Source organism: Lemur catta, chromosome 8 (genome assembly GCF_020740605.2).
Source record: "Lemur catta isolate mLemCat1 chromosome 8, mLemCat1.pri, whole genome shotgun sequence".
In the NCBI taxonomy this organism is placed as follows: Eukaryota; Metazoa; Chordata; class Mammalia; order Primates; family Lemuridae; genus Lemur; species Lemur catta.
In genome coordinates, this window is record NC_059135.1 from 51957004 (window position 1) to 51966937 (window position 9934).

General features: G+C 40.2%; 1 non-coding gene across 1 annotated transcript; it reads right to left on the reverse strand.

Annotated features, from left to right (window-relative positions):
- Positions 1–239: 239 nt before the first annotated feature.
- On the reverse strand, positions 240–380 carry LOC123644300. Its single transcript, XR_006737106.1, has one exon. It is a non-coding gene; the product is annotated as a U4 spliceosomal RNA (small nuclear RNA).
- Between the last annotated feature and the right edge of the window lie 9554 nt (positions 381–9934).

Below are 9934 nucleotides of genomic sequence, written 5' to 3' on the forward strand. Positions count from 1 at the left end.
GGCATCGGCACCTACGCACCCACTGCCGGGTCAGCGCCCTGGCAGCGCCTGCAAACACGGGCGCCTCACCACTTGCCACGCAATGTTGACACTGTCCGAAGGTTTTTACCAGGGGTTGCGTGCCAAGCATGTTTACTATGGATGAAGACACTGCACCTGCAGTACAAGGACCCAGGAGGTGAAAAGCCACATTTCTTTTCTGGATTAAAGCTAAAAGTGACAGTCCTCCCCCCACCCAGTCTCCGTAGAGACTGTCAAAAATTGCCAATGCTGACTGTATTGCAAGTTGTCACGGCAGGGTACAGGGAAAAGTTTTCAATTAGCAATAATAGAGCCTCGAATAAACCTCATTGACTATGGTGCTGCCACTGTGTGCAAATCTTAACAGTGACAGTTTAGGGAAGATGATGCTCTTAACTTTGCCCACTTTTAGATCCATGGCTCAATTGCAAGTACCTCCATTAAGCTTAATTCTCAATTTAAAAAAGGAGGGGGGCGCTGCAATGACAGGACTGGCTTGCTCTGTCCCAGAGGCCCAGCTCACTCCCAGGGCACTAGGGGGCTCGGGGCTCAGGTGACCAGGAGGCACGCCCTCTGAGGCTGTCCACTACAGAATGCCCTGGTGGGACTACGGGATCCAGAAATAACACCTCTTGAAAGTCTACGATTCTATGACAATTACAGAATAGAATTTCCACATTAGAATTAACTTTTACCCCAATATTTCTCTATATAGTTGCAAAACCAGTTCAGAAATCTAATGATCCAGTTTTCCCTAGGAAGGTGAACCACATTTCTGTTTCCAGGAAGAATGCCTTGTGAGGAAGCTCCCGCCTCTTTAAATACACAGATACCCTTACAACACAAAGCAAGTTGGAAAACTGATCTACATAGAGATGCAAATACTCTTTCCTTCAACACATGTATGGTAAGAGCATTCTATATAGCTGGCACCATTCTCGGTCCTAGGGATGTAACTATAAATAAAAATCAGGAAATACTTTATTTTACATAATAAATAGTGAAATGAAGTAGAAATGACAAAATTTCAAAAAACGGTATTAGAGGGCAGAGAGAAAACAAATGAGGAAATATGTAAAATGGGTGATGGCACCTTGGGGAACGAGGTGAGAGGTATGAGGGGTGGTCAGGGAAAGCCCCTAGAAGGGAACCTTTGGGCAAACCTGGAAGGATGCCACATGGAGGTGAGCAGCGGACACACCCCCAAAGGCCTACACCAGATCCAGAAGTGCCCCATATCCTCAGGTGAAGAAGAGCAAGGTAGATTTAAGAACAAGATAGATGTTGGAGTCACTACAACATTAGGAAAGGAGAAATCGCTGGTCCTGTGGAGCCTCTAGACCTACTCCGATCTCTCTAAAAACACCAGCCTTTCCCAGGACTGCCGGCCTGTTGTTGGGCAAAGCATGGGGCTCACCGCTTCCTAACACAGGGGTTAACAACAGGACGATAGTCTCCTTCATTTCTGCCAGGTTAGCATCATAATAACCTCCAAATAGTCAGTAAGACTTTCAAATGCCTCCTCTTTAATTTACCATGGTCTAAAGTTTCATTTCTTGGACCCTTTACAATCCATGCATTTTAAAGAAGTCTATTGCTTTTTATGCATTTTAAAGAAGCAATTGGCTTCTTTAAAATGCATTAAATAATGAATTTTGCTGCTACATCATACGAACACTGAATAATTTCTCTTAATAACCTTTATTGACCAAGACACATAATTAGCAAGTTATGGGAAAGATATTCACCTTTTAATTCAACTGGATAAATACCAATATTTTTACCAACCAATACCAACACATTTTTAAATTATTTTCTACAACTAAAATAAGATTATCTGCTTTGGGATTTTTATTTTTCCTCCAAAACTAAAGATCTGTATCTTAAGAAAAGCAAATATTTACTCTTTAATTATTTTATATATGTGAAAGACTTTTTTATTTTAGAATATTAAATTGACAAAGATTGTATATATTTAAGGTACACAATGTCATGATATGATATAGATATAGTGTAATGATTACCACTGAAAGGCATTTTAAAGACAAAAATAAAGTTATTCTACTTTGCAGTGAGTGATTTAAAATACAGATGGGCAAATAGACATCACTTTTCAGATTCAGAGTAAATGTAAGTTTCTAAGAATACTGAATTGGCATAAAGAAAGAAAGATAACTTTTTTTTCAATTAGCAAATAATTTCCTAATTTCAATGAATTTGAAAAAAGGAAACAGACCTATTTGAGTTCCCAGAAGCTTGTAGCGTCATCACCGCCAACACCAGCAGCTCAGGCAGTTCTTATCATGACATCATCATGTTTCAAAGCTTATTTTGTATGACAATTACACAGAGGTCAGAACATATTGATCCACAGGAACCAGGCTATCATCCTGTATGGCTAGACCGGCAGGGCAGCCACAACACCCACCCAATGCACAGGACAGCACAAGTATCACCCCAAAATCATGGGTACAAAACAGTATACTTTGAGTCCCATTCTGGGGCTCCCATTTTCTGTCCCAGTCCCAGTGCGGCAGGACTCTGGGGGTTTCAGATGGCAGGCAGAACTGTGCGACAGAAGTGGAGTTGTGATTTCACTTGAGATGGTGATTGCATGTCACAAACACATTATACACTAGTGTACCAGTGTTAGAAAAAGGTTCACCAAAATGCAAAATGCTAACTACACATTTAAATATAAGTTTATGCTTTTATTTGTACTTAGGTATAGTTTGGATTATTTTTCAGTGAGCTTTTTTTGGATACAGCATCTTGCTCTGTTACCTGGGTAGAATACAGTGGTGTCATCATAGCTCTGACTGATTGCAACTTCAAACACATGTGCTCAAGCGATCCTCCTGCCTGAGTAGCTGGTACTACTAGAGCATGCCACCATGCTTGGCTAATTTTTCTATTTTTGTAGAGACAGGGTCTCGCTATGTTGCTCACACTGGTCTCAAACTCCTGGCCTCAAGTGATCCTTCCACCTTGGCCTCCCAAAGTGCTGGGATTACAGGTGTAAGCCACTGCACCTGGCCATGTATTATTTTTAAGTATGATTAAGTGCAGACAGAGAGACACCACTGAGATTGGAGAAAGATGAGCATACCTCCAGCTGTGGTCTCCAGGGTTGGTGTCCCTGAGGCCATGGGGCCAGGGAATGGGAAGAATTAGACACATCAGGAAAGAGTGGTAAAGGCCCTCAGCACAGGTTGGGGAAGGCAGCCTGGGACCAGGAGATCACCCTGGAACAGGGGTTTTGGAGTGGGCCAGGCAGGAACTTCAATGGCAGGCAAAGCAATCTGGATAGAATCCTATCAACACTGCAGGGCCACAGAAGCAATATAAGTAAGAGAAAAAGACCAAGTGAAGCACAGAAAGCCTAAAAAACTGACAATTCTAAATGTTGGTGAGAATGTAGAACAACTGGAACTCTCATATGTTGCTGGTACCAACGTAAAATGGTACAGCCACTGACATTGGCCATATGACCCAGCCTACGTATCTGCCCCAAAGCAGTGAATACACATGCCCACACACAAATGTTTATGCAAATGTTCATACCTACACACATTTTGCTATTGGCAAAAAATCATTAGCAACTCAAATGGCTACCACAACTAAAATGGCCCACATAAAATTTATTGTCTAAAACTAGGCCGGGCGCGGTGGCTCACGCCTGTAATCCTAGCTCTGGGAGGCCGAGGCGGGTGGATCGCTCGAGGTCAGGAGTTTGAGACCAGCCTGAGCAAGAGTGAGACCCCGTCTCTACTAAAAATAGAAAGAAATTATCTGGCCAAATAAAAATATATATACAAAAAAATTAGCCGGGCATGGTGGCTCATGCCTGTAGTCCCAGCTACTAGGGAGGCTGAGGCAGTAGGATCGCTTAAGCCCAGGAGTCTGAGGTTGCTGTGAGCTAGACTGATGCCACGGCACTCACTCTAGCCCGGGCAACAAAGTGACACTCTGTCTCAAAAAAAAAAAAATAAATAAAAATAAAAAATAAAAAAAAAAATAAAACTATACATCATGGCTCTTGTCATTGGGGGTCTGTGGATACAAAATGTTAAGTTTTGTGCATCTTTCTGGGGTGGAGGGAAAGAGTTTTTTGAGTCTCAAAGGGTGTGCTGGTCAGTTTCATGTGTCAATCTGACCAAGCTCTATTATCCAATCTTTCAACTAAACACTAGTCGAGAATGGCTATGGAGCTCTTTGTGGATGGGGTCAATATCTACGATTAGTGGACTTTAAGTAAAGGAGATTACTCTCAATAATGTGGGTGATAGTGGTCTCAGCATCCAAGTCCCAGCTCTCCCAGACCTGGGACCAGACTGTACTTGAGTGAAATTTCTAGTTCTCGTATCAAAAACTGCCCCCATCTGTAACTTCCCCTGTGTCCTGCCCTGCATGGGTCTGGATCTCCACTGACACTTAAGGCCTTAAGACAGTCCACGGCCATGCAACAAATTACATCATTGAACATAATTATCGGTACAAGAATATGCTAAAATAGACCCAGGTATAACCTCTTTGTGCTTTTTTAATATGAAGGCATTCTATAGGTTAACATTTAGTAAATACTACATAACCTCAATCATATAACCACAAATATTTGCTTGGAAAAATTATTACATTTACACCACTCAAAACACACCATTCACACAAGTCTTTCTTCCTTACACTTCGTAGCACACAGACTATAACCTAGAGGAACCTGATGAGCATCAAAATGCAAATTGTTTTATATTTTCAAATGTGTCACTGAAATTGTTATTAATTTTAAGGTAAGTACATTAGACTTATTTTCCTCTGAAGTCTTCATACTCAAAATACAAACCTACCTCCCAGGAAGGAAATGTCAAGCTCCTAAATATATTAACATAAAAACCAATAGCAATGATGGCTCGATGGCTACAACTAACCTTAATGTTTCTTAGAAAAACTATATTCAACCATTGAGGTGTGTAGTTAATGGAAATAAAAGTTGATTATTCTCTTCTATCTCATATTAGATAAAACTGTACTACTAGTAGCAGCAATAACAGTAAAACACATGTTCCCAAAACACATCGTGCTGCTAAAGAAAGCTGAACCAATGAAAAATGAGAACTATAAAATTGAGTAAGATGATTTTACTTCATTTAGCAAACCTTACTAGTGCTCGCTATGTGTCAGGCTTTATAAATGCGACTGATTTAAGTTCCACGACAGCCCTAAGAGGGGTCTTATTACCACCATCATTTCTTAAAATGCATTAGTGATCACAACTCTCATAACCCTGCCATTGCGCTCGTCACCCACTGAGCAAGTGCAAAATCCTAAGCAGGACAGAGATGGCTCAGGAAGGAGGTGCCACCCCGCCTGCCTCACCTCACACCACTCCCCTTCCAGCTTCCCTCCCAGCCCTCAACACCTCCAGCCACACCCCCCAGGCTCCTCCCCTGGGGACCCACAGGTCTTGGAGACCAAGGAGTGCACTGGCACGGTCTGGGGAGCTGAAGGAAGGAGGTGCGCAGACAGTCCAGCTTCACCCAAAGGGTCCCCTGGGGAAGGAATACAGGGTGGGCAGGTGAGTGGAACAGCAGGGGCTGGGCACAAACCCAGAAGAACCTCAGTGAGCCTGCACCACCCTCCCGCTTCTCTCAACCGTCCTTGTTCTCTTTGCACTTTCTAATTTACTATACAGTTTACTAATTTTTTTCTATTGCCTCTCTCTCTCCACTAGAGGATAAACCCTGGAAGGACAGGAATGATGCCTGGTGAGAAAACTGCTGAAGCAAGGGCCCTGCAGTGGACATTGAGTAGGTTCACAGGCCCGGCATGGGGAGGAGTACAGGGTCTGCCCAGTAAATAATTCTGGCTTTAGGGTGATCCAGTCTCTGTCTACTACTCAACTCTGCCACTGGGGTGAGAAAACAGCCATAGACGTTCTGTAAACCACCGATCATGGCTCTGTTTCAATAAAACTTTATTTATAAAAACAGGTAGTAGGCCAGATTTGACCCACAGGCAGTTGTTTGCCAACTGAAATGTAAGTGATATTCAAATACAGAAGTAAAAAAACACCAAAATAGGGGACCAAATAAAAGGATGAAAGAGTAGAGGTCTTAAAAACCTGAAAATGATGTCACACAATAAGAAAACTGCAATTAATCTCATTTGTAGATATTTACTAGGCAGAAAGAGTCTGGAATAGCCGACTAGAGACAAGGCCACAAATGCAAACATTAGGAATCTGCATATATTATTGACTTCACTGCCTCAGGAACCCATTTCATAAGGTCAACGTCCACTGCAACTGAACAAGAGTCACACACATCTCAACTCCATAACCAGCATAATGATTACAGTTAAAGGTCAGCAGCCCTCCACGGACCAGACAGGAGTGCTGAAGAGCATCGATGCTACCCGATGGTGCCTGTACCAATTAGCCAAGGTAACAAAAAGATACGAATTCATCATCATTTGTCCTCATGAAAATCATTAGAAAAACGATTATAATATCAATACCTTTCCTTTATATCAATAACCTGGTAGAAAAGATAAAAATTAAGTCCCTTTCACAATAGCCATAAAAACATAAAATACCCAGGAACAATCTTAATGTAAAAAGTATGTAGAGCCAGATAGAAAGCTACCCAACTACACCAAGGGACACATATGATGACTGGAATAAACACATACCATGTTATAGGCAGAAAACACTAATATTGCAAATTAAACTGCATAATAAATGCAATTTTAATCAGTATCACAAGCTTTGGGTGTGATCTTAAGGAGTTGAAAAACAAAAGGTTTTCAAAGAGGCCTGGGGGTTTTCAAACCAAAAGGTTTCCAAAGAGGGCGGGCATGGTGGCTCACACCTGTAATCCAAGCACTCTGGGAGGGTGAGGCGAGAGGATCCCTTGCAGTCAGGAGTTCAAGATCAGCCTGAGCAAGAGCAAGACCCCATCTCTACCACAAATAGAAAAAATTAGCTGGGCTTGGTGGCATGCACCTGTAGTCCCAGCTCCTAGGGAGGCTGAAGCAGGAGGATTGTTTGAGCCCAGGAGTTTAAGGTTGCTGTGAGCTAGGCTGACTCCACAGCACTCTAGCCCAGGTGACAGAATGAGACTCTATATCAAAAAAAAAAAAAAAAAAAAAGTTATCCCCAGTAGACGCTATAGCCAGCCTGCCTGAAAGAGCTCTGGTAATGGTAACTGAAATCTACAGACAAGGATTTCCAAGCTCTCTGGAGTTGTAAAACCCCATGAGATTGTTTAATTTTGCAACTTCCCTTCCACCCAAATTGCATGCGTGTTGGTGGGCAGGGGTGGGGGGGAAGGGGTGGGGGTTGGAATCCAAGGTATCACAAAATGAGGTTGAAACAATCCCTAATCCATAGCCATCTGAATTCTTAGTCTACTTATTTGGACAATATTAAAGCAGATATTTGTCTTTTATGTTGCACCTTGTTTCAAACAAAGTGCCTAAATTTTTTAAATGACAGATTTTTCAAAAGAAGCTAGAAAACAATAACCACCAAGAATAAATAACTGGATTAATACATATATGGAATAATCTAAAAGCATACTAGACCAAATATATGTATGACTTTAATACTGATCCTTAAACTCAGCCATGAAGACAAATTTAGAGATTGAGCCGTCACCATAAAGATCTCCCTCTTTATCCTTTTTCCCTGCAAAATATGATTTAGGTTAATGTCAATAGATGTTGCATAAGATATTTTAATTCAAACCCTGATTTTTCTGAAAGGCAAAAGAAACAGCAGAGTCTGAAAATAAGACTCATACAAGGTACTCTAAGTCACTGATACTTTTATACAGAAGAAGTAAATATTAATATTATGTAATAGCTGAAAAGATCTGATGGGCTATACCTTATGGTGGTCTGTAATCATTTACCTGAGAAGTTTGAAGAATATACAAACTACTATTTTAAAATTGAGCCTCAAAGAATCTTGGTGATCGTACTAAATAATGATGAACAAATATATCCTAATTAACTAAATAAAGGAAAAAATATCTAAACTATCTAAAAATTATCTGTATTTAATGTTTAAATTCAAGGCGTATTCTCCTTAGGTTTATATGTAAATGAGTTTATATTTGCAACTCTTATTGAATGACAGAAGCAAACATAATGTCAAAAGTTTGCTATAAATGATGGATGATGGTTTAAGATCCTTGATTTATAAAGAGTAGATACAAATCAACCTGAAGTAGAGAAATAAATGAAAAGAAAAATGAGCACAGGATATGTTCATCAATTCACAAAGAAATACAATGATTTAAATGGAAAATATTCATTTCTAAATTTACAAAAATGCAAACTAAAATAAAATGCAATTTAAAATTTCATGTATCATACTAAGCAAGTTTTGTAGGTTTTCACATTGTTATTACTGAATTCAGTGTTGAAAAGGGAATATTAAAATGGGCATTCTCCTACAATCTGATGGAAGTAAGTATAACCTAGCACAATCTTTTTGGAAAGTAATTTGACAATATGTCTCAAAGACATAGTGTCTTTATGTGTACATACACACGGACATAAATGCACAATTACATCTCCAGGAATTCATCCTGAAGATCATCATGGATTTGTGCAAATTTGAGAAGACAATAGGAAACCACCAGAATTCCCAACAACAGGGGACTGCGTACCTACTTATGTCACACCCATGCAGTAGAAAGAGGAGATGCTCTTCTAACTCTGCTAACCGATTTGCCAAATTGGTGGACATTCTTCACTCTCCTATAAAACAAAAGTGGCTGACGGGACTCTCTTGGACAATCCTCACATCTGTGCTCCAAAAAGCTCAACAGCATGCTGCCTAAGGTTTAGCCACGTTCATTCTAAACACCTATTTATACCGATTGTATTTGTTATTAAAAGCTTGGAAAAATCTAGAAGGTTGCATTCAGTATCTTTAAATGTCTTTCACAGTCTCCACCTATTGTATGGAAATCAAAACTGGATATAATGGATATGGCTTATTTGAGAAACTGGAATAAGTGTTCCCACTCTCCAAGGAAGGGCTTTCAGTCTACACCCGAAAGATTGGGGAATGGATATATATTTGTTTGAAGTTAAAACTAAGTGTTTAGGTATGTATTATTTTTTACTATTTCTCCTGTTAACTTTTTTCAATAACTGACCATTTATAATTCCCCAACATGTCAAATATAGCTGCTAAAAACATAGTAGAAAAAATGACCAACATGGGGAAAGACTGAGGATATACTGAACTAAAAAGGTTAGAAACGGAATGTACAGTACGTTCACACCTTTGTAACATATACCTTTATTAATGTGACCAAATAGAAATCAAACAGGAATATGCTATAATAAAAAATCCTAACAATTTCTCTCAAATATGAACTAACAGATGATTTTATTTTCTTCCTTTTTCTTCCCCAGAATTTTCCAAACTTTCTACAACTAAGATTACTTTTATAATCAGAAGAAATATTACATGAATTGTTTTTAGTAATTTAAACTCTTTTCTTGTGAAAATTCTACTAAATGGATAATTATTAATAGTTATAATTTTTATTAATAAAAAGTGAGTGAATGGCCGGTTGGCTCAGTTGGTTAGAACATGGTGCCAGTAAAAAGTGACGTGACAGAAAAGCCCACTGCCGTAACAGGCAGCACACGGAGGTCACTCAGTGAGACAAAAACTCACAGTGTCCGCAGAGAGTAGACAGCAGTCACACAGGATAAACCTCAGGGTGCCTGAGTTTCCTCTGTAGGATGAACCACGGAGGAGCTCACAGCACGCCTGTCATCTGAGTGGAGGGACACCCCAGACACACACCGGGCAAGGAAGGCAGAGCTGGGGGAAAACTCTGGAAACGTCGGATTCTGGGTTTACCCTGTTCAGGTTCCCACTCCCTTCCTG